Consider the following 23,194-nt stretch of genomic DNA (forward strand, 5'->3'; position numbering starts at 1 on the left):
CATTACCCAGAACCCATGAAAAGCTTGAAGGACAGAATTTACTCCATGAAGTTGTCCTCTGGCTTCCTCTCATGTGCTATAACACAGATGCATCCACACTCACACTCATATACACACAATAATAAATGTTTTTTTTCAAAATCACCTTATTGGAAATAATTTTGACATTGTTATGACAGCATTTACATAACATGATTCTTGAATTTTGTTTAGAGTATTATGTCCGTGTCTTAGTTGCTGTTCTATTACTGTGTTGAGACATCATGACCAAGGCAACTTATAGAAAAAGGCATTTAGTTAGGGTCTGGCTTACAGTTTCAGAGGGTTAGTCCATGATCAACACGACAGGAAGCATGGCGGCAGACAGGCAGGGATGGTGCTTGAGCAGTCGCTGACAGCTTGCATTGTATCTGCAAGATAGAGCCAGAGAGGGCAAAGACCAGCATGGGCTTTGGAAGCCTCAAAGGCCACCCCTAGTGACATACTTCCTCCAACAAGACCACACCTCCTAGTCATTCCTAGACAGTCCTCGGACTGGGAACCAATTGTCAAAAATATGAGCCTCGGTGGGGGAGGGGCATTCTCATTCAAGGCACCACAGTTCTGAAGCATCCAGGTAATATTACTCATGTATTCCATACCGTGTATCTTCCTAGCACCTACTTTGACCCTTCCTCTTCTCTCTTGGTATGTTGGAAGTTTGCATTGATATAAACAGCATTCCTCACGGGAATGCCATCCATCTTTCCCCCTGAGAATCCCCAAGAGAAAGACCTTTGAACCACATAAATCAGTGGTACCAGTTCTCCTGTGTGTCACTGAATGACTTCCAATTTCCCAAACAGAGAAGAGAGCAGACTGGTTGGGGTTTACGCTGAGTTGCGGGGGACTTTAAACCAAAGGAGCCAAGTTCTACCTGTAAATGAAAGTGGAAGAGGTGTGGAGAGTACACAGGTAACCTGAAGAGACGGAGGGAATCACCTTTCTTTCTCACAGGCAAAAGTAGCCCAGTGACCCAGAAAGGGGCATGGGAGGCCTCCTCCAGTGCCAGAGCTCTGCTTCCCATGAACAGTACTATGCAAATAGACACAGGCAAAGCAGAACTGACTTACAGATGATTAGACTTGTCACTGCAAAGCTTTTAACCCTTCAACACAAAGGCTTTAACCTTCCAAGCTGATGACTGTAACTCAGCCTTCCCTCTTCAATCCGGATGACTTCTGCCTTTTTTTTTTTTCTGCTCCTGTATGCTTTCATCATTTTTCTAGACTGTTACATGTTGGCATCCTTTCTAGAGTCTATGCTCAAAAGCTTCTCTCCAGAACGTGCGCTTACTTATTTAATCCCGCTTCCCGAGTACACGACATCATTCACGGCTTGTTCTTAGCTTTTGGTGTCCCTCTCCCATCATAACAGATGCTCATCCTTTGGTCATGGGACTTCCCAATATTCCACAGGAACATCTTGCAGGGCATCTCATTCTTGGAGGGAATCTAGACAAGGGAATAAGGGGGTCGTTTAGAGAGAAAGAACCTACCTAGGAAGTTATAGAATTAGTAGTCTTTTTCTTTAAAGACAGGCTCTCATTGTGTAGCCTTAACTGGCTTGGAACACACTTATGTAGACATGGTTATCCTTCAACTTGCAGAGATCTTACATCTGACTCCCACATGGTGAGCGTGCAGACATCCACCATCACACAGCTGGATCATTAGTACTAATAGGAAGAGGTGCTACGTTCAATTCTAAACATTTGGCCCTTAGACTCCATATTAAAGGGTCTCAGTGTTGTGTCTCTCCCAAATTCATGTGTTCAAACCTAGGCCCCAGAATAATGGTATTAAGAGATGGGGCCCTTGGGGACGTACTGGACACTCCTCAAAGGGACACTGAAAGGAAACACTGTCCTCTGTGAGGACATAGAAAGATGGCACCACTGGGCACTAAATCTGCTGGCACCTTGACCTTGGACTGCTCCAGCTTCCAAAACTGGGAAAGAAAGAAAAGCCTTGGGTTGTTTATGAGTAACCATTCTAAGTTATTTTGTTACATAGTTGTCTCAACGAAGGTGGGTGGAAGGACAAAAAATATTTGTTTCTGGTTCAAAGCTGCCAGGCCCTTTGGTTATAATTAAGTTTGTATCCCAGAGATTAGGTATTGAATCTGGTTCTTCACTGTGTTAGTAAGACCAATAAGGGCCAGAGCCCGGTGGGAGCCGTTGGTTCACTGGGGACATGGCCCTGTGACGGTGTTATCACCTTGGCACATCTAGCATCACCTGGAAAGGGGCTTCTGGAAATGTCTGTGAAGGGTTATCTTGATTATGTCAACTGAGGCAAAGATTCCCTCACTCCCAACCTGTGGCATTATTTCATGCCAGGGAGTTCTGGGCTGCCTAAGAGTGGAGAGAGCAAACCCGAGCACTAGCAAGCACACATTAATTAGTTCATTATTTTCCAACTGTGGGTGTCCTGTGACTGCTGCTTCAAATTCCTAGGATGATGATGGACGTTCCCCCTGAGACTCAGTCAGATAACCTCTTTCTCCTTTACGCTGTTCATGCCATGGTCTTTGGTCATACCAACAGGAAAAGAACGAAGACAGCCCTGGAAGGCATGTGGAACCCTGGCCCCTTACTCTTTCTGTTTTCTCCCTGATCAAGAGGTGAGGGGATTTTCTTTGCCACAATGCTTATGCCATGATGGGCTGCCTCAGCACAGGCTTAAACTAACTGCACAAACTGATCATAGACTAGAACCTGCGAAGCTGTCAGCCAAAATAAATCCTTCCTCTGTGTAAGTTAATTATCCCAGGCATTCTGTGACAGCAACAGGAAGCTGATGAAATAAGAATTTATTATCTCTCCCGGGTTTTGGTTTGGCTTTGTACTGCCCTCTCCAATCTACTTCCTGATTTCTCCCTTTTGAAACAGAATTTTATCCTACTTGTACCCCATTCTGTCTTGATATCATGTAACTTGTTATGTTTTTATTTTACAGGGACTAGTAGCTGAAAGAGTTCTTATTCAGATCAGAGGAGACCTTCAACTTGAACTTTTGAGAGACATTGAAACAAATCAGAGCTACCAGAGATAAAATTTTTTTTTTCATTGTGAAGTGTGCATGAACTTTGGAACTTGTGTGCTGTGGGATGGTCTGTATGTCAAATGCTCTGATTGGCCAATAAATAAAACACTGATTGGCCAGTGGCCAGGCAGGAAGTATAGGCGGGACTAACAGAGAGGAGAATTGAGAGAACAGGAAGGTAGGAGGAGACACTGCCAGCCACCACCATGACAAGCAGCATGTGAAGACGCCAGTAAGCCACAAGCCACATGGTAAGGTATAGATTTATGGAAATGGATTAATTTAAGCTATAAGAACAGTTAGCAAGAAGCCTGCCACGGCCATAGAGTTTGAAAGCAATATAAGTCTCTGTGTTTACTTGGTTGGGTCTGAGCGGCTGTGGGACGGGCAGGTGACAGAGATTTGTCCTGACTGTGGGCAAGGCAGGAAAACTCTAGCTACACTTGTGGGTACAGTGACATGATTTTTGGCTATGGTCTGAGTGAAAGTTTGTCATTGCTGTGATTTTTGGAAGGGAGGACATAGAGGGGTAGGGTCATTGCTTGACCCTCTCCTTGCTATGGTTTTATGCTTTGTAATATGATTTCTTCTCCTACCTGAGACCTACCATTGTAATGAGTCAGTAATGAGATCCTCTTCTCACCAGAGTCAAGCTAATTCTGGTTGCTTTCACCTTAAATGTCTAGAATTTTGATCTTAATAAACTTCTTTTCTTTATGAGGTTAGCTTGTCTCAGGCATTTTGCTACAGTGGCAAGAATAATTTAGCTGGGTGGTGGCGGCGGCGGCGGCGGCGGCGGCGGCGGCGGCGGCGGCGGCGGCGCACACCTTTAATCCCAGCACTCGAGAGGCAGAGCCAGGTGGATCACTGTGAGTTCGAGGCCAGCCTGGGCTACCAAGTGAGTCCCAGGAAAGGAGTAAAGCTACACAGAGAAACCCTGTCTCAAAAAGCCAAAAAAGGAAGAAGAAGAAGAAGAAGAAGAGGAGGAGGAGGAGGAGGAGGAGGAGGAGGAAGAGGAGGAGGAGGAGGAGGAGGAGAATAATTTAGAAACAAATACTGCATCTATAGAATTGCATCCTAGATTGCCAAGACTGCATCTATAAAATAGCACCCCAAATAGTCCAGATATTTCTTAAGCTATAGAACTGAATACTTGTATAGCGACTTCTTCCAAAATAAAACATTTCCTCTGTTAGGGAAGCTCCTTGTGTAAACAACCTTCACAAGTCTCAGAAAGTTTCTAAAACTTACATGATTCACAAGGCCCTTCTCTAAGAAGCAGTAACAGTTGCTTTGGAAAGGAGACTCTCTAACCTGCCTGGCTATCTGCAGGCTGTGTAAGGAGTTCCAGGGATGCAGTTTTGTGGACCATCACTCACCCTGGGACAGGCTTTTGACATAGCTGCCTTTGAGTCATCCATAATCTTGTAAGCAAGTAACCCCAGCAAGAAAAGGAAATGGTTCCCTAACTAGACATGGGTATAATTGTTTCTTTGCTCTTTCAGTGCTCTGTCTGTCCTCACAGATGTTTGTTCATATCTTCCCAGGAAAAGTAACATAACATTTAGTTAGTATTCTACCATTTCTTGAAGGCAGCTAGCTTTCAAGTGATGAGAGAGTGTGATGTCTGTGGTTTCATGAACATTAACATGCTGCCTAATTTTACTAAAAAGAAAATGGATCAAAAGATATTTTAAAGAGATCTCCAGTGAATAAAATGTTCATTAAGTCCACAGATGGTGATGCTTGCCACTATATAGTAAGACAAGTAAATTCAAATTTAAATGAAATGTCTGTTCCAATAAAGACAAAAACTGCCTATGCATAATGGCTGGTAATCACAGTAATCCTATGTACCTCTTGTTTCCACTCATATTGGGTACCACATTGGAACCTCAGGTCTAATTATTGCAGATGTTCAATTAGATACTCATCAATGGCGTTACTGGGCCAGCTTTAGTCAGGAAATATCCACATTTGGAGACCCTGCACAGCTATATTTATCTCAGTGCGGTCATTATTTTCACAAGCTTATTGAGCAAGCACAAGAGTGTTTCCAAGAATATTTTGTTTCAGTGCAGATCTCTCTCACTCATTCTTTACCAGGAGCCAATAGCAACTAAAATCTAGTTGTCAGAAGAGTTATTACTTGGCAAAGAGGATATGCTTATGCTCGAATACCCTGGTGGCCTCTGCTGTGATTCCTGTATTGGAATTTTCACAGGGTTTAGAGTACATTCCAACAGGCTGCAGAAATGTTGGGTCCTATTGTACACCAAGTAGCAGAAGCTGCCTGCAGGAAAGGCTATATTACTGTGATAGCTAATCTTATTTATAATTTGACACACTAAGAAGAGGGAACCTGAAGAGTTGCTTTCATCAGATTGTCCTGTGGGCATGTCTGTGCCGGTATTTTCTTGATTTCTGATTGATGTAGGAGAGCTCAACCCAATTGGTGGTACCATCCCTTAGTAAGTGGGCCTGGCCTGTATAAGAAAGGCAGCTGCGTGTGAGAGGGAGCAAGCTAGTAAGCAGCATTTTTCCATGGTCTCTGCTTCACTTCCTATCTCCAGATTCCTGCCTTGAGTTCCTGCCCTGGCTTTCCTGGATGATGGACTATAAGCCATAAGCCAATTAAACTCCTTTCCCCTTAAGTTGGTGTTGGTCAGCAACAGAAAGCAAGCAAACATGGCCAATTTTTGTTTTTTGTTTTTGTTTTTTTTAATCTTAGGCACCATTCAAAGCTGGAGACCATTCATGTCACCTTGGAAAGAAATTAAAGAAGTATACATATAATCTGTTGATTTCAAAATCCAAAGAGGTATATCAAGCACTGTGTATCTTTCTTTGATGATTTTGTATGCAAGGTACAGAGGCCTGCCCTTCATATTAAGAAGTTAATCTGCTTCAGACAGACACAAAGCCCATATAAGGTCATTGCTAGTTTCTGTTTCTGGATATTACCAGCTTGGTCAAATAATGTAGTTGACTAGCAGAAATCCCTATAGAATAGTGAGACAATTAAGTACCCTATGGACTAAGTTGTGGTCAGAATGCAAGCTTTGTAATCATGAGAAATATCTATATTGATGTTCCTGCCAAGTGCAAGGGGACTGCTTCTGAGATTGCCCATTTAAAAAAAAAATGAAGTGTGTGTGTATGTGCACATGTGCATACATGAATGCAGATGCCCAAAGAAGCCCAGAAGAGGCTGTCAGATCCCAGGAGATGGAGTTAAAATGGTTATGCTGGGGACCAACCTCTGTCCTCTGTAAGAGCGATACGTGGTCTCAGCCACAGAGTGATCTCTCCAGCCCTGATTCTCTAATTTTTGAAATAACATTTGCCAGGCCAGAGAAATATAAACCCCAAATTGTTCCTACCTGCTCCAATAAAGAAAGTTGATCTGGATGGGCCATGATGATTTGGGAACAGAACTTTGTGATAGCCAACTCGACAGGAATGTCAATGGAGCATTTTCCACGCATTTGGTGACATCCACACTAGTTAAACAAGTTTCTTCTCTACCCTTTAGTCTCCCACGGTGGCATCACCTTTGCCTCGGTTCCTTACTTCTTGGTCCCCTCCTCAGTACATGACATACTCTTGCCTCTCTGCTGTGCTGTGACAAAATGCCAGATACAAACATATTGGTTTAAATATTAAGGCAACTCCACATAGTTAAAAGGGAGGTCTATTTTGTGGGGTTACTTACAAGTGAAGGGATAGGTAACAGGGTCTGGGAAAGGTGTGACACAGTCTGGCGGTGTTCTCTGGAGAACTCTGCTCAGTCTGCCTTCAGCGTCCAGGATCCAGGAACCAAGTGAGCCTGCGCATCTGGATCTCGGGTCTTCAGGGTTCTCTCTCGGCTCCGCCTTTTAGGCGTGACAGTTACTGAAGCCCCAATGGGGGTGGCACTTCCCACCCTCTACACAAACTGTCAAAGCTGGAATGGCCACCCACTACACAAACAACTTCAGCGAAGAAAGGTTTATCTGGGCCCATGATCTTGGAGGAATTTCAGTCCATCCTTGTAGGAACAGCACGGCAATGGAGAAGCTCTTCCTACAGCAGCAGGAAGGAGATGCCAGAGAAGCTGGCATGCACAGTGAATTAGGCGTAGAAAGAACTGGACACCACAGGCATCACTTTCATACAAAGTTCAAGGCCCACCCTAATTCACCTGCTTCCACAAGCCCCACTTTCCTAATAATACACAACCTCCTCTAGCAACCACTACCAGGAGACCAAGTGTCTATAAGCCCATGATAAGGAGCATTTTCTATTCAAATTGTAGCATATGCTACAGCTCTTCTTTTACTGATCTACACAGAGGAGGTGGTCAAAGGTTTTCTCTTTGTCCTTTCTACCTTAATAAGTGTGATGAGCATATGGTTTATCATTAAAACCAAGATTATTATATTTGTTGGAGACGGTCATTCTTTGTAGTCCATGGTGTCCTGGAACTCTCTGGAAAGACCAAGTTGGCCTCAGTTCTCACGGAGATCCACCTACTACTGCCTTTTGAGTATAGGGATTAAAGTCATGCACCATCACACCAGGCTAATTTTTTTTTATACAGGAAAAAGGAATACTAGTAAGAATTGTTAGGAATAAAACCTGATAGGTCATTTTCAAAGGTGCCTTGTACAGCTGGGGTCCAGCTGCACAGGTGAACAAAAAACACTAGATTCCCCGTAACAACTGCTACTCTTGCTGTTCCCCCATCCCCACCAAATTCTGCCAGGATAAGCACCCACCCCCAAATGAGAAGTTCAGAGTGGAAAGTGACTAACAGTTAAGCTTGTCTGCAAGGTCATGTGCCTGGTAAGTTTTAAAAGAAGTAGGATGTAAAATGTATAGATGAAACCATGGACCATTCATAGTTCTTGTTGAGAAAAAGACAGATGCAAACTACAAAGGGAAAGATATGACCTTGACTACCTAGATGACCTATAAGACTGTACCTTCCTGATTATTCAGAAAAAGCAGGGAGGCTCGCGTGTTCCCCATTTATAAACTGTTCCCAATCAGTGCTCCACCATTCTAGGCTGACACCGGAACTTGCAAGTTCACAAGATAAATGGCCTAAATTTCACGATGCTGTCCCTAGTGCTTTTATTGTGAAAGAAAGGTGCTCTTGTTATGAAGTGAGGGTCGTTGTACTTCCCAATAATTATGCAGAGAAATGGTAACTTACTTCAAGGGTAGGCAAAACGTGTGGAAATTTGAACATTTGTTGGTGCTATCTACAGTAACACTACATTAGAAAACAAAGAAAATACCATTATATGGATTTAGGAATGCTCCTGAGCCTCTGTTGGGGGCAAGCCTATTCACTGACTGATCTCTTTAAGTCTGTGTTCTAACCATTGAACAATACCAACAATCCATCTTCACCTCCTAGATAGAGTAGCCACAGGCCAAACTGAGTAATCTCTGAACAGCCTGGGGGTTTCACATTCCCCATGGCACAGTAACTCTGGTGAATAATTAAGCTTCTTCTGTGGAGCTTTCTAAAGCAAACTGCAGGACACACTTGTTATTGCAGGAGTGACCCACATACATTGAGCCACATCTCAGTGTTCTGTGAATGTCGGTATAGACGCAATCTGAGTTAGGTGAAGGATGAGCTCTGACTGCACTCGAGGCAGGCTCTCTAAGTCAGAGGGCTGCTGTTCTGTTCATGAAACAGGACATTTGTTGTAGGTTCTCTGGGTACTCTATCCAGAGTCCTGAAGACAATCAGTACCGGTAGGGTCTTCATATGGATTCAGTTGCCCTGTTTGATATCTTTCTTGGGTCACTACAAGATCTTCAAGGAAGGGAAACAACCTTAGTGATAGGAAAAGAAAGGTCTTCGAGTCCAGCCCTTACAAATACCCCTGTCTCAGTTATTACAGAGTCATCCTTTCTAAATAATGGCTCCGTCTCTCCGGGGAGACCCCAGACAGCTAAGGATTCAACTGATGTTATTTATCACCCCACGGCACCAAGTTCTTGGTTTTGTTTTCGGTCGTTTTGGCTGAGTTACTTAAGTGATAAAATGTTCTGGGTTTGTTTTCTTGTTTTAAAGCAAGTCAGTTTTTATTTGCTATGTTCAAGATATCTAACACAAATGAAGCAATACTGCACCTTGGTTTTCTTGCTCTTCCCTTCCTGAGATCTATTGTCCACACCAGAATACTAGAGTACCTGAGAGGGTACTTGTGAAAATTATGCTGGGATAAGAAACATCAGGAAACTCTGGTCTTTTGTGGCATTAACCATGGGCTGCCCAAAGTCCTTTCTTCAGTGAGTATCCATTGTGGGTAACCAGAGATGGTAACTGACTTCAGTTTGAATTGCTATGTTGTCAAAGTAGCTGACTTTAACAATAGCTTAATTTTTTAGACATTACTCTAAAAGTCTGTTTCCAGAAATTTCCATTCCTTCTTCACTTGCTGATGTATTAGCAGTCATATAGGTCTTTGTGTTGGCTCATTCTTGATGATGTATTGGGCAACTTGGGTTCCCAATTGGTAAGCATTTCCTGGATAGGATGGTGTTTTCTAGAATGGCAGGAAAACCTAGGGTGGAATTATTATTGTATTACTTTAAGATATGTTACATTTGTTTATGCTCTGAAACATTTGTTTAAGGATGTAAAGATGTGTTGCATTCTTTTATGTTACATTTGTTTAACTCTATGAAGCTGTGTTACTGTGCCTGTCTAAAACACCCGATGGTCTAATAGAGAACTGAATGGCCAATAGTGAGGCAGGAGAAAGGATAGGTGGGGCTGGCAGGCAGAGAGAATAAATAGGAGAAATCTGGGAAGAGAAAAAGAAGAGAGATAAAGGAGCGAGAGAAGGAGGAGGGCGCAAGGGGCCAACCACCCAGCTACACAGCCAGACACAGAGTAAGAAGGAAAGAAAAGGTATACAAAGAGCCGGGCGGTGGTGGCACACGCCTTTAATCCCAGCACTTGGGAGGCAGAGGCAGGCGAATCTCTGTGAGTTCGAGGCCAGCCTGGTCTCCAAAGCGAGTTCCAGGAAAGGCGCAAAGCTACACAGAGAAACCCTGTCTCGAAAAACCAAAAAAAAAAAAAAAAAAAAAAAAAAAAAGAAAAGAAAAGAAAAGAAAAGAAAAGGTATACAAAAAACAGAGAAAGATAAGAGCTCAGAGGCCAAAGGTAGATGGGATAATTTAAGTTAAGAAAAGCTGGCTAGAAACAAGCCAAGCTAAGGCCAGGCATTTATAATTAAGAATAAGCCTCCATGTGTGATTTATTTGGGAGCTGGGTGGTAGCCCTCCCCCCAAAGAGCAAAAACAACCAACTACAGGAATCGCCTCATTCAGTGGTACTTAATACCAATAAAAGATGAACCAGAAAGATAACACAACAGGCTCTTTCAGTTACATTTTGACGTATTATTATTATTGTATGCTCAAATGGACTCTGGGCTATAAGATTACACTAAGTATTAATTTTCTTTGACTACATAGCACTCAGCCATTTAAATAGGCATTTTAGTCAAGGCCAAGTATTTGGTAATTTGCAGTGTCCCCTGTGTAATTTAGAGATAAGCCCCCCTTTTAAATACTAAGAATAAAGGGGCAGTTCTGGTGTGTGTGAAAAGACTCTAACCGTGCTAACAAAATGTCAAGTGTGGCAAGAATAACAATGCATGCTTTGGAGGGAAAGGGGAACAGGACAAATCTGCTAGCTCTAGGATAGAATTCTGTCTCATCAATAAATGAAGAATTACTTCAGGTGGACTACAAATGTCATTCAGATCTGTTATTCGATGAGTCCACAGAACACCAGCATGTAAATACCTTAATAATTACCTCTAACCCAATGTTAGAAAAACACAGTTCAGCTGGGGGTGCATCTTAATTTGGTAGAGGTCTTGCCTGGCATGCAGGAAGTGCTGGGCTCAGTCCCTAGAACCACTGAAAATGAACTTAGTGACAGGCACCCATACTTCCAGGTCTTGGGCGGTGGAGTCACGGAGATCAGAAGTTCCAAGGTCATTCTTTGCTGTATAGTGAGTTGGAAACTAGTCTAGGCTACTTGAGACTGTGTCTCAGCCCCCTCCCAGCACCCCTCCACCCCCGCAAAAAGGACAGTTAATTGAAATCCATATGCTTATAAAGTCTAAAGGGAGTTTGCTTTTGTTTTTGCTTTCCTGTTAGAGAGGGTGATTGACAGGCAGAAGGGCTATGGGGCTGATTCCACACTTTTGTTGGAAGTTCATGTAGGTATAACTAAGAAATTATTGTTATATCCAGAAGACTTTTTTTGATTTTGTTTTTGAGACTGTGTTTCACTCTGTAGCCCAGACTAACCTGGAACTCATCATGTAGCCCAGGCTGGCCTCAGACTCATGTCAATCCTTCTGTTTCAGCCTTTTGAGTGCTGGGTTCACAAGTGTGAGCCACTCTGCCTAGCCCAAAAGGACTGAAAAACAGCTGGACAAAGTATGTTTGGACACAGAACCATTCTTGTATGCATTATAAATTTCAGCATAGGTGTTGGTGGCTCACTCATTTTTCAAATTATTGATTGATTGATGATTGATTGATTAATTGATTTAATGGGGGTGCATGAACACACAGAAATTGGTTCCCTCCTTCCACCATAGAGTCTGAGGGTGGAGCTCATGTTACCAGGCTTAGAGGCAAATGTCTTTACCAAGTGAGCCATCTTGCTGGTCTACTCCCTCATTCTTGATACCGACTCTATCTGTAACACCCCCAGTTAAATTTTAGGCCACTATGCCAACTACGGAAAACTTTACAGTTTGCAACAAGCTACACATTTCCTGTGTGAGTGAGAGAGGTTTTGCTTTGTGAAGAGTGAATATGACCCTTGCCCCACATGTTATGCTCTGGAAAATTAAGTAATATTTTCATATTACTACACTGAAATGTCCTTGACCATTGCTTAAATGACCCCTCTTAGTACCTTCGGTATGAAATAATGATGGCTTTGAGACAGCAGATATTCCCTAGAAAATATACTTTCACAATGATGATGTGGGAAAGAAAGCTTTAGAAGCAGATGTCCTCCAACCATGGCGTGACTTACAGGTAGACACAGTTCACCAACTATGATTGCTTGAGTGGGGGACACGTGACTCTTGGACTTAAGTAATGACAATGAAAAGTAGCACTATGATATCAAGAAATGAGGTTTAAGAGGCGGTTCAGTAGGTAAGAACACTTGTTGCTCTTGCAGAGCACCTGAACTTGAGTCCCACATGGCGGCTCACAACCACCCACTACACTATTCCAGTAACAGGGGATCCGATGCCACCATATTCTCACCACTAGGTATGTGCATGGTATGCATAAACATATGCAGGCAAACACTCATAAACATAAACTAAATAAATCTAAAAAAAATTAGACCAAGAAGGCCTAGGTTTGTTCTTTGAAAGTCATTTTTATCGAAATCTCTCAAAGATACATTAAGTAATACTTATGAAATAAAACTATAATTTGGTGTTCCTTTATTTAGAATCCATTTTCCCCAGTGGAAAAATCTGGGCTTTGATCTTTACCTGTGAATCAATCCACATAGGCCTCAACATGTTTGCGTTTATAAGGAATGACCGTGCCAGATTCTGGAATGAATTTCCCCAAGGCTTCTTTAATGGCCTGCATTTTAATGCATGATAGCTTTAAATCCTTTTCCAATTTCATCGATTCCTTTTAAATTTGAATGAGCTTCTGCTCTTCCTTACGGACTCGGGCAATGCTACTGACGCAGGGGCATGGGATCTGCACTTGGAGTGGATTTTGCAGTCGTGGTGGCATGAATCAGTCCAACCCAGACACCCCCACCCAGATCTCCATGGGACTGAAGATGCTCCTGACTAGGAGAGAGTCTGACCTGGCTTCTGGCCTAGAACAGAGCGAACTCTGGAACCTCCCGTAGGGCCTACTCGTCCTGAGCCTCTGTGCTGTGATTCCGGGACCGGCAGATTTCACAGATAGTGGGGATTTCTTTTATCTGTGAAGTAGATCTAGACTTCTGCTGTCTTATTCCTCTTCCCATATCTTTAGGCAGGAATTGTTTTATTTGCTAAGATTCCCTAGCATAGGTTGGGTTTCAAGCCAAGGACATTACTGCAAGAGAAGCAGGAATAGAAAATCAATACTGTATCGATTGCCTGTGAAAATGGCTATGAATAACCTCAGTTATTTCTTCATAGTTTAAGGACCATTGTTCTATCTTCCTCGTTTATGGATCTCTGAGTTTTTATAATGAAAATGTTTTTTGAGTCAAGGACCCCAGGAAAAATAATGTCTATTCAAGTTTGTAAGCATCTACAACATTGACTTAAGTAGTTTTAGTTTCTTCTGTATATTTTTAAGAGTTGTTTTTATTATTTTTAATTGTGTGAGGGGTGTGTGTGTGTGTGTGTGTGTGTGTGTGTGTGTGTGTGTGTGTGTGTGTTGGTTATTTATGTACCTGTGAGTACAGATGCCCTTGGAGGCCAGAGGTGTCAGAGCCGGAATTAAAAATGATTGTGAGATGTCTGATGTGGGAGCTGGGAACTGAACAGGAGTCCTGTGGAAAGGCATAAAGTATACTTAACCTCTCAACTGCTCTCCAGCAACACCTCCCCACAAACAAGGAAAGGTCATTTTCTTGGTCACATGACTAATACAGTAGTCATGCTTGTTCTGATCTAATTACTTGTGCACAACATTTTCATTCCACTTCAGCATCTCAAAGACATATTGTTCATGTGATAATGTATTTTTTTAGATTTGACATTTCCTTCGGACACGAACATAAAAGGTAGTGTTTAGCTGACTGTTCACATGTAAATGCTTTAGGCTTCAGAGAAGTCCCAGGGTGCTATATCATGCTTGATGCATTTCGGAACATAAGGAAATGTATTCATTAGTTACTGGAATAGAGAGTGAGATTAGGAGAGTCAGCCTGAGGTGCTCAGTAGGTTCCTGGAGAAATAAGATCCTGCAGCTAGGGGACAGACAGCTCTTTGGGGACCCCACAATGTGCAGATTCAGGGACATTCATTCTGGCTCAACCGTTAGGAAGGCAGCTTCTGGGAAGAACCGGATGGAATCTTGCTATCATTTTTGATACTGAGTCATTTGGTTGCAAGCAGCAGAAATGACCTCAGCTGATTCAAATGGAAGAAATACACACTGGAGAAATATGAACAGTCTCAGAAGACAGGAAACACTGGGAACCCAGACTTACAACAGGAAATGAGCTAAAACGGAGTTGGCAACTGACATGTGCATGGAAGCCGACACTTAGCAGTGAGGTAACATTAGTTAGGTACCATTTTTTCCCACTTGTTGTTTTTCAAATTCTGGGTAAGTGCAATTGATGTAGCTAGGGTCCTGGGCCTTGGGTGGGCAAGACACTTTGATGTGTTGATGAGGGATGAGTTTCAGAGAAAACCTAGGAAACTAGCTATTACCAGAAGGGCCGGAAACCAAACTAAAACAATAACAACAACAACTCCCCCCCGCACCCCCCTCCATAGTCCCCAAAGGTGGCATTTTTCCTCACCCTAACTTTACAAGGCTGTGTCCTTCATTGTCCCAATTAGCCCCCTCTCTTCATAGCAGTTACATTATGGACTTGACTCCTAGAAAGAACAGACCATCCTAGTTCAGCTTTGATCAAGCCGCACATTGAGGAGGAGCCCTTGGCTTTGGTTGGGCTAATGCCTTATGATCTGGTTCAAGCACCATTTTTAAAGACACAGCTTGCTTCTCTCTTCTTTTTCCAGTAAGCAGACACCCTGAACTGCTTCTAGCTAGTCCCTCACCCTAACCAGAGGCTTGGATGTGTTCCTGAACACCCAGTGCCTGGCACCTTGCCTGCTACCGATCTTCCCTAAGCTGTTTGGCACAATCGCTTCCGTATTTCTCAGCACTACGCTTCTTCTATGAGCATATTTTGTTTTTCCTGATGCGTCCAGCTAATGACAACTGATTGTCTGCCAAATCTCTGTCTCTCTTTCTCATAAATCCAGCTCTTTATATGGTTCTGGCTCATTCACTATTTCTTCTATTTAATTTATCTTTTTTAAATTTGTTTTTGTCGATATTGAGTCATTACAAAGTTCTAAAGATAGTATACATAAGATTTAAGGAAATGGGAAATAATCAAAGGCATCGGCCGGTGCTGGGGTTACAGGTACACACAACCATGTCCAGGCCTCACTTGTTACATGGGTGCTGGAGATTCAAACTCAGATCATCACGCTTGAATTGCAATTGCTCTTATGTACTGAGCCCTCTCCCTAGCCTGTTCATCTGGGCTGAACCTGGAGCTCATCTTCTTAACTAGGCTGGCCAGCTAGTGAGCTTTGGGGACCTGCCTGCCCCTGCAGCCACCCCTGTTGGGATCATATGCCCTCACTATGGATTCCAGCTTTATATTTTAGTTATTTTTTATTTTTTGAGATTATAATATGATTACATCATATTCCCCCTTTCCTCAAACCTTCTCACATACCCCTCTCTGTTCTCTTTCAAAGTCATGACTTCTTTTTTCATCGATTGCTGTAACACATATATGTATGTTATATGCTTACACATTCCTATATACATAAATACAACCTTCTCAGTCTATATAATGTTACTTACATGTATATTTTCAGGGCTGACTATTTGGTATTGGATAATCAATTAGTGTGCTCTTTCTTCCGAGGGGAAGACTATCTCTCTCGTTCTCATCATTTCTTAGTTGCCTGTAGTTCTTTATGTGGGGCTGAGGCCTCCTGGGCTTCCCCCAGCCTGCAGTAGATGTCTATTGCTGTTGTTCTTGCTCAGCTCATGTTTAGGCAGCCATGTTGGTGAGACTTTCTGAGTGTAGCTTCTGACAATCCTAGGAGACACAATCTCACAGCATATTCCTTGGTCCTCTGGTTTCTTTAAACGATCTTTTTATTCTCTCTTTCATAGTATTCCATGAAGTGTTTTATAGATGAAGCTGTTGGGAATGGACTCCACAACTCTGCATTTTGATTGCCTGTGGTTTTCTGTAATGGCCTCCATCTATTGCAAAGAAAATCTTACTTGATGAGGGATAAGGACTACACTTATTTATAGGTATAATGACAAATATTTAGAATGTTCTTATGAATCATGCTGGACTAGTAAAATGGCAGTTGTAGGTTCTCCTCTAAGATATGTGCTTTTAATAGCCCTGGGTAGTTGGCTAGGTTTCCAGTATCAAGCATGACTTCCCTCTTGGTGATTAGATCTTAATTCCAATTAGAAAGCTGTTGGTGACTGACAAGGCATGTGTGCCACTACTACACCCTTAGGGTTATCATGCCATGCTGGTTGTTGTTATGGTTCATGGGGGGTCATAGCTGGGTAGCACTGTGGGTTGCTTCCCTCCTTTGGAAGCTTGCATAGTGCCTTCTGGTGTCATGAAAGCTAGCCCTTAGGAAGGAGGCTTTCAAGTCAGTTCCAGCTCAGGGACCTCTGGGCCTTGAGTCCAAAGGGCGTGGTGTCTTCAGCAATAGAGACTTAACCTTCCACCTCTGGAGGGCAACCAGAGGCGAGAGAAATAACCTGTAATGTTTTGAGAGTCTGACCAACAACTCAAAGGAGGGCTTCTCATGCTTGGTGTTGAGGTGTTTGTTAGATGGTCTTTGGCCCTTGGTGGGAGCACTGTTAGCCCAGGTGGGAAACTCTGATTTAAACTATGTATGTATATTTATACACAGATTTGTGTGTAATATTTTTTTTAGGTACATAGTTAATAGTATGATTCCTTATGACTTTTCAGGACATTCTTACTATCTTTTTACCTCCCCTCTCCTTTGTATTTATTTCCTGGCCCCTAACGAGGGCCCCTCCCATTTTCCCATTTCCCCCATCAGCACCCCCATTGTACCCTGCTGTTCCCCTTGCTACTGCCCCCTCCCAGACAATGGTCCCTTTTTACTTCCCTGGTTTTTGCAATTACTCCCAAATATGTACTGACATCAGAAGATTTAGAACTAGGAGCCTCAGACAAGAGAGAACACGTGACATTTGCCTGTCTGGGTCTGTGTCACCTGACTCAATGATTTTTTTTCTAGTTCTATCCACTTACCTACAAAGCTTATGATTTTGTTTTTCTTTACAGTTTAATAGTATTTCTTAGTGTGTGTGTGTGTGTGTGTACCATATTTTCATCATCTACTTGCCAGTTGGAGGACATTTAGGTTGTTTCCATTTCCCAGTTTGTAAGAAGAGCAACAATGACCACGGCTGAGCAAGTATCTGTGGAGTAGGATGTTGAGACCTTTGGGCTTATGACAAAGAGTGGTGGTATAGCTGGGTTTTATGGTAGATTTATTTTTAGCTTTTTGAGATTTCTCCACACCGATTTCCAGATTGGCTAGAGCAGTTTGCAACCCCACCAGCAATGAATGAAGGTTCCCTTTTCCCCACACCCTGCCAGCAAGTGTTTCATGGAGCATTGCCATTCTGAGTAGGGAAAGATGAAACCTCAAAGTTGTTTTGATTTGCATTTCCCTAATTCTTAAGGGCAATGAACATTTTCTGATATATTTCTTCTTCTTTCGAGGACTCTCTGTTTAGGTCCGAGCCATATTTTTTGAACAGGTCATTTGTTCCTTTGTTGGTTTTTTGACTCTTTGTTTTTTAGTTCTTTATACATTCTGGGTTACTAATCCTCTGTCAGGTGTATAGTTGGCAATGGTTCTCTCCCATCTGCAGAGCTCAGGTTCTTATGAGTGCTGGACCAGTTCAGGTCTCCTTGTCTGTGCACTTCACAGACTGAACTGACACCTCTCCAGCTTCATCACTCTGTCTTAAAGTACCGCCTTGCCTGATTGGTCAGAATGGGTCCAGAGAAACTGTGTTGGAATCTCAGCTCTAATGGGCCTTATGTGATCTTGGATAACCATTCTTCTTTGCATATCAATTAAAATCACCTTTGTTTAATGAAGTTGATGTCACTGCTACACGGCTGAGATAACTGTACTTCCTTTATGTGATGACTGGTAACCAGTGTCCTAGCACTCTGTTACTCATGGTTAGATTCTGCTCAACTCCATTAAAAGGTAGAATGTCTAGAGTACATAAAATTGAGGTCCTTAAGTCCTCTGAAGATGAATTGGTCTTCTGTCTTTTGAAAAAAATTTAATGACATTCTAATTAATTGTGTGTGTGTGTGTGTGTGTTCTCACACATGAACAAATGTGCATGTAATAGCTGACAAGTGAGGGTCATATGACAGGCTGTGGTCCTTCCACCAAGTGGGTCCTAGGGATCTAACTAGCGTTGGAAGCCTTAGTGACAGGAGCCTTTATCTGCTGAGAGGACTTGCCAGCCCTTGTTCTTTTATTTTTATCTTTTTGGGAGAGGGTCTCATGTAACCTAGGTTGGCTTTCAACTCACTGTGTAACTCCTGATCCTCCTATCTCTGACCTCCCAAGTGCTGGGAATACAGGGGTACAGACTGTGACTGGCTCTAAAACTGGTCTTAAGAGCGGAGTCCAGCAGGTACCTAGAGGGCCTGACCATACCTAAGAAAGACAGCACATTGTATCCACACTCCAAAATTACACGGTCCCATTTGGAACCAAAAGCATCATAGCAAGACATTAGTCATCCATAGTTTGACTACATAAACACTGCTCCCATATAATCTTCCCTCTAGTCCCCACATGTTCACTCCTGCCAATCCAATCATCCTATTTTTAGATCAGTTTTACCCAAAGTACACGCCTCAGTCAAACCATTTACTATGTTAGATTTTTAGGCAAAATATTTTCCTTCACAGAGCTCCTTAAATGTAATCCTCTTTCTTCTTTTCTTTCTATTCTTAACACTATGAGCATCACACAGTAGGTGCTTAATACATGTTTGTTTTGTAGAAGGTATAGAGACAAGATTTAGCCTACCTAGGACTTCTTAAGAAACTTTGATCTAAAAATAGTGTTTAAGGATGACTTGTCTGAAAGATTACTGCACTGATATTTAAAAAAAGAACCATAAACCAACAATCAGAGCTAAACACACAATGCACGAAGATGATCAAATGGTGTCAGATTGCCTTTCTGTATAAAATTTAAGTTCCTTAGCCCATGTTTGAATTCTTGTCGAATGTGGTATCCTGTCATTTTCTGGTCTCTGAATTTGACCCTGTTCCACGCTGGCCTTGTCTGTTGGCAAGTGGGCTGGGAGCATGCTTCGCATTCAGCCTGACCTACCAAGCAGGCCCTCCTAATAGGGCCCTGACATCTGCACCTCTACATTGGCCCCATGTCTCCACCCCCAGTGTGCTGTCCTGATCCGTGTGAGGAGTGTTCTGTGAAAGTTAGCAGATGAAATCGCACTCACAAGCTAACTCATTTCAGCTTCAATGGATGTGTCCATAGGGATTGCCACCCACTTCTGAAATTCTCTGGTTATAATAGTAGTGGTTTTTCTTCCTTAAAAGAAATCCCATTTGGCTGACAATAAGAATCATTCAGAATCTCAATGATTGTGACACTGTCATGCAAAGATCACCGCATCTTTTTCAAATCCAATTTAGAACAAAGCCTGTAATATGCAGAATGTTGCTTTCAATAAGAAAAAGCAGCAGAATTTAACACATCAAAATCCTAAGGAGGACATGATAAGTGCTTTAACAGTCCCTATTTGGGGCTTGATTCTACAGTGGCTGAGTGACTCAGAACAGCATTTCTCTCTGTAGGTGGTGGGTGGGAAGGAGTGTCTTGTGTGCAAAGAGCTAAGTGACAAACACATTTGTGGTCACAAAGCAAAGACGGCATTTGTAAAGCCTATGAGCAGAAAGCAATCACACAGACTGTATACATTTAGACAAGAATCAGTAGCGTAGAGCTCACTATCGCCTTCAGCTTTCTTAATAGTTCAACCCACCCTTCCACTCTAACCAGCTAGATCTAGTCAAACACAGACTGACCGTGTATTTTAACTTCCCCCTCTCTGTGTGCATCTGGGGTCTACTTAACACTATTATCATCCATCATTTATTTGCCCTGCAAGCTAGGCAAATTTAGAACTCAACTGGATGTGGCTTTAGGTAATGAAGCAGGAGCTACTTGACATTAGGATGAATAAATCTCAAATTTTCTCAGTTTTAATTTTTTTTAAATTATGTGCATGTGTGTGTATCTGTGTGCCTTGAAATGTGAGTGAGTAAGTGTTCATGTATCTGGAGCCCAGAAGAGAGTTTTGGATCCCCTGAAGCTTGAGTCACAGGTCATTGTGAGTAGTGACAAATGTCTAGTGAGCATCTATTGTGCCTTTAGGCAGAAAATAAAACACTAAATTCAGAGGCCATGGAGAGAAATAGGCTGCATTCCTACTCCTAAGGAGTTTAGAAACTACTGATGGCTTAGCCTCTGGTAATTTCTTGAAAACCAGTATGTTATGCTTATGCATGTCTTTCAGATAACACAGAAAATTCAGGTTACCTAGAACTTCAAACCTTCAAATACATCAATATCAACTATAGTATGTGGTTACCGTACCTAGGTTATATTAATAATGACTATAGTAAATAGGGCAATAAATAATTTCTTCATAAACTGGCAATGTAGACAATGCTGGATGGACTTTAGCCATGCTTTTCACTTTTTCATAAATTTACATCAACTGATGGGTTTTTCTCTTTGTATAAAGATACAAATAGTCTCCTGGGGTTCAAAACATAGTCTAAAAGTACAACACAATGTCTACTTAAGTATTTAATATGGATAAAAAATGCTTGCCAATGTATCAGAACCCAGAGGATTTTTTTGTTTTGTTTTGCTTTGGTTTTTGTTGGTTTGTTCACTTGTTTTCAAGATTTCCAGTTGAATGTCTGTTGCTGCTAGTATCTTTTTTTTTTTTTTTTGAGCCAAGTTTGGGGGAGCTATTTTTAAAGCCCCAAACATAGTTGCTGCTAAAGCATTTTCTTAAGGATAGTAACAATCGTAGTGAATATTATTTGAAATTCTGTTGGCTTTTGTATCAATGTGGATATGTTGTTTAATGGGTTCAATAGCACTAGCCAGTCCTGTTGTCCCGATTCTGTAAAAGGTAGAGAGGTCATCACATGTCACCCCTTAACTGGCATTACACTGAATTGGGAATTATGACAGTTATCGTTACAACACAACTTGGTAAGTTGTTCAGAGTTGTTTCCCTGAGCTGTGGCCTCCCTTGCAGTACCGAAGTGGGTTAGTCCTGAAAGTAAGTTAACAATAGTGAGGGTACCAATGAGGATTCTAAAACTTGCCAAAGATGGATGACTGTGCTGCTTTTAAAAATGCCAAGCCCAGGAATCAAGTTCGTGGGCCCTGTTTTTCTAGTGGATGTCTTAGCTAAAGGACAAGAATCTCAAACGATAAATGTTTTCCCATTTGAAATGGAATTACAGTGAGGAAGTGTCAATAAATAACAGCTGGTTTGGCCCTCACGAGCAGAAACTGGTCAATAATGACTATCTGGATAGGAAAAAATGTCCATGCCTTAAGGAACTAATATGTCCTGTCTGTAAATGCTGATTAAAAAGAAAAGGAGGAGTGTAGGGCATTTACAACAGCAACAGTCACATGTGATTGCTTGTTACTGCCTTCAACTACTCCATAGCTCACTCAACCCAAGGTGTCTAGGACTGGAGAGATGGCTCAGTGGTTGAGAGGATTTGTGTTCTTGTAAAGTACCCAGACTCAACTCCTAGCACTTACATGGTGGCTTGTAACCATCTGTAACTCCAGTTCCAATGGATCTGATTCTTCCGAGTTCTGTGAGTTCCTGCACATGTGTGGTGCACATATACTCAGGAACCCCCTCCCCCAAAAGAAAACACATACACAAAATAAATTAATAATATTAGCCGGGCGGTGGTGGCACACGCCTTTAATCCCAGCACTCGGGAGGCAGAGCCAGGCGGATCTCTGAGTTTGAGGCCAGCCTGGGCTACCAAGTGAGTTCCAGGAAAGGTGCAAAGCTACACAGAGAAACCCTGTTTCGAAAAACCAAAAAATTAAAAATAAAAATAAATAAATAAATAAATAATAATATTAAAAATAAATGCTGTTATCTCATTTAATTCGTGGATGATGAATAATAAAATAATCCATGCATGCCAAATAATTCACAATGACTTCTTTTCAAATCAGTTGCTTTGAATAGTATTGTTACTTACTAATTTTCCAAGAACCCCATAACAAAATGTTACATAAACCTGAGTTTTGATGAGCTGGCCAGCAGCTGCTACAAAGAAAACTTTTCTTATCATTAGTTGTTTTTTTTTTCTCTTGGCCTTTATGCTGTATCAGCTTGAGTTCAATTCCAATGATGTATGATTCCATCTTCTTCCTCATTTTCATATTATGTTATTGTTCATCTATGCTGAATTCAAGTAACTTGAGACCTCTGGGGATTGAATGAGTCCTCAGGCTTCTATGGTTAAGAGTGAAGGTCACCCCCAATCTAAAAAAATGGTATAGATCTATTTTTCTTGTTCCTTTCCACTAAACACAGCTGCGGTCCCTTAAAATGATGTGAAGCGTGATCAAAGGAAAACTATGAAATGTGATGAGAAGAAGATGTGGTAGTTAGGGACCCCAAGATTACAGAAAGCTTATCATAGAGTATCCTCCAATAATACTCTTTTTCCAGAGAGAAGCCCATAGCAGACTGTCCTGCGTGGACCTACACATCAGTGGGATGCCACCAAGACCTAAGCTGACTTTCAGTCTAGGAAAAGAAAGCAGACCAAGCAGGTTCTTTTCTTTTCCTGGACCACACCGAAGTCTTTCTGACAGCCCTATGTGGGACTGACAACCACTAGTAAAAGGATTGAACCGGGAACTGCCCTTGGAAATCAGTACCTCAGGAGTCACTCTTGCTCGCCACTGGAGCTGAGCCTCTCTTTGTCTATGAGAGATAACCCAGATGGCAAGGCAGAGCTCTCGGGAGAGACTGGAGCCTGGTCAGGAAAGTTCATCTGTTCCTACAGGGACTCTTCTTGCCCACCCAGAAACACTAGAATGGTAAGCAGAGAGAATAGGAAGACATCAATTGTGGCACTTTAAAATTGAATGAAAACTGACTCTACACCATCTCTTCATATAGAAGAA

General features: G+C 42.1%; 1 long non-coding RNA gene across 1 annotated transcript in view; it reads right to left on the reverse strand.

Annotated features, from left to right (window-relative positions):
• Positions 1 to 230: 230 nt before the first annotated feature.
• LOC143269487 (uncharacterized) overlaps positions 231 to 23,194 on the reverse strand; it is a 48,465-nt gene continuing 25,501 nt past the window's right edge. The window contains exons 2-3 of the long non-coding RNA XR_013045915.1: positions 1,336 to 1,493; positions 231 to 410 (exon numbers count right to left, since the gene is read on the reverse strand). This is a non-coding gene — a long non-coding RNA (uncharacterized LOC143269487). The remainder of the gene's footprint in view (positions 411 to 1,335; positions 1,494 to 23,194) is intronic.

This window comes from Peromyscus maniculatus, chromosome 19 (assembly GCF_049852395.1).
Source record: "Peromyscus maniculatus bairdii isolate BWxNUB_F1_BW_parent chromosome 19, HU_Pman_BW_mat_3.1, whole genome shotgun sequence".
Lineage (NCBI taxonomy): Eukaryota > Metazoa > Chordata > Mammalia > Rodentia > Cricetidae > Peromyscus > Peromyscus maniculatus.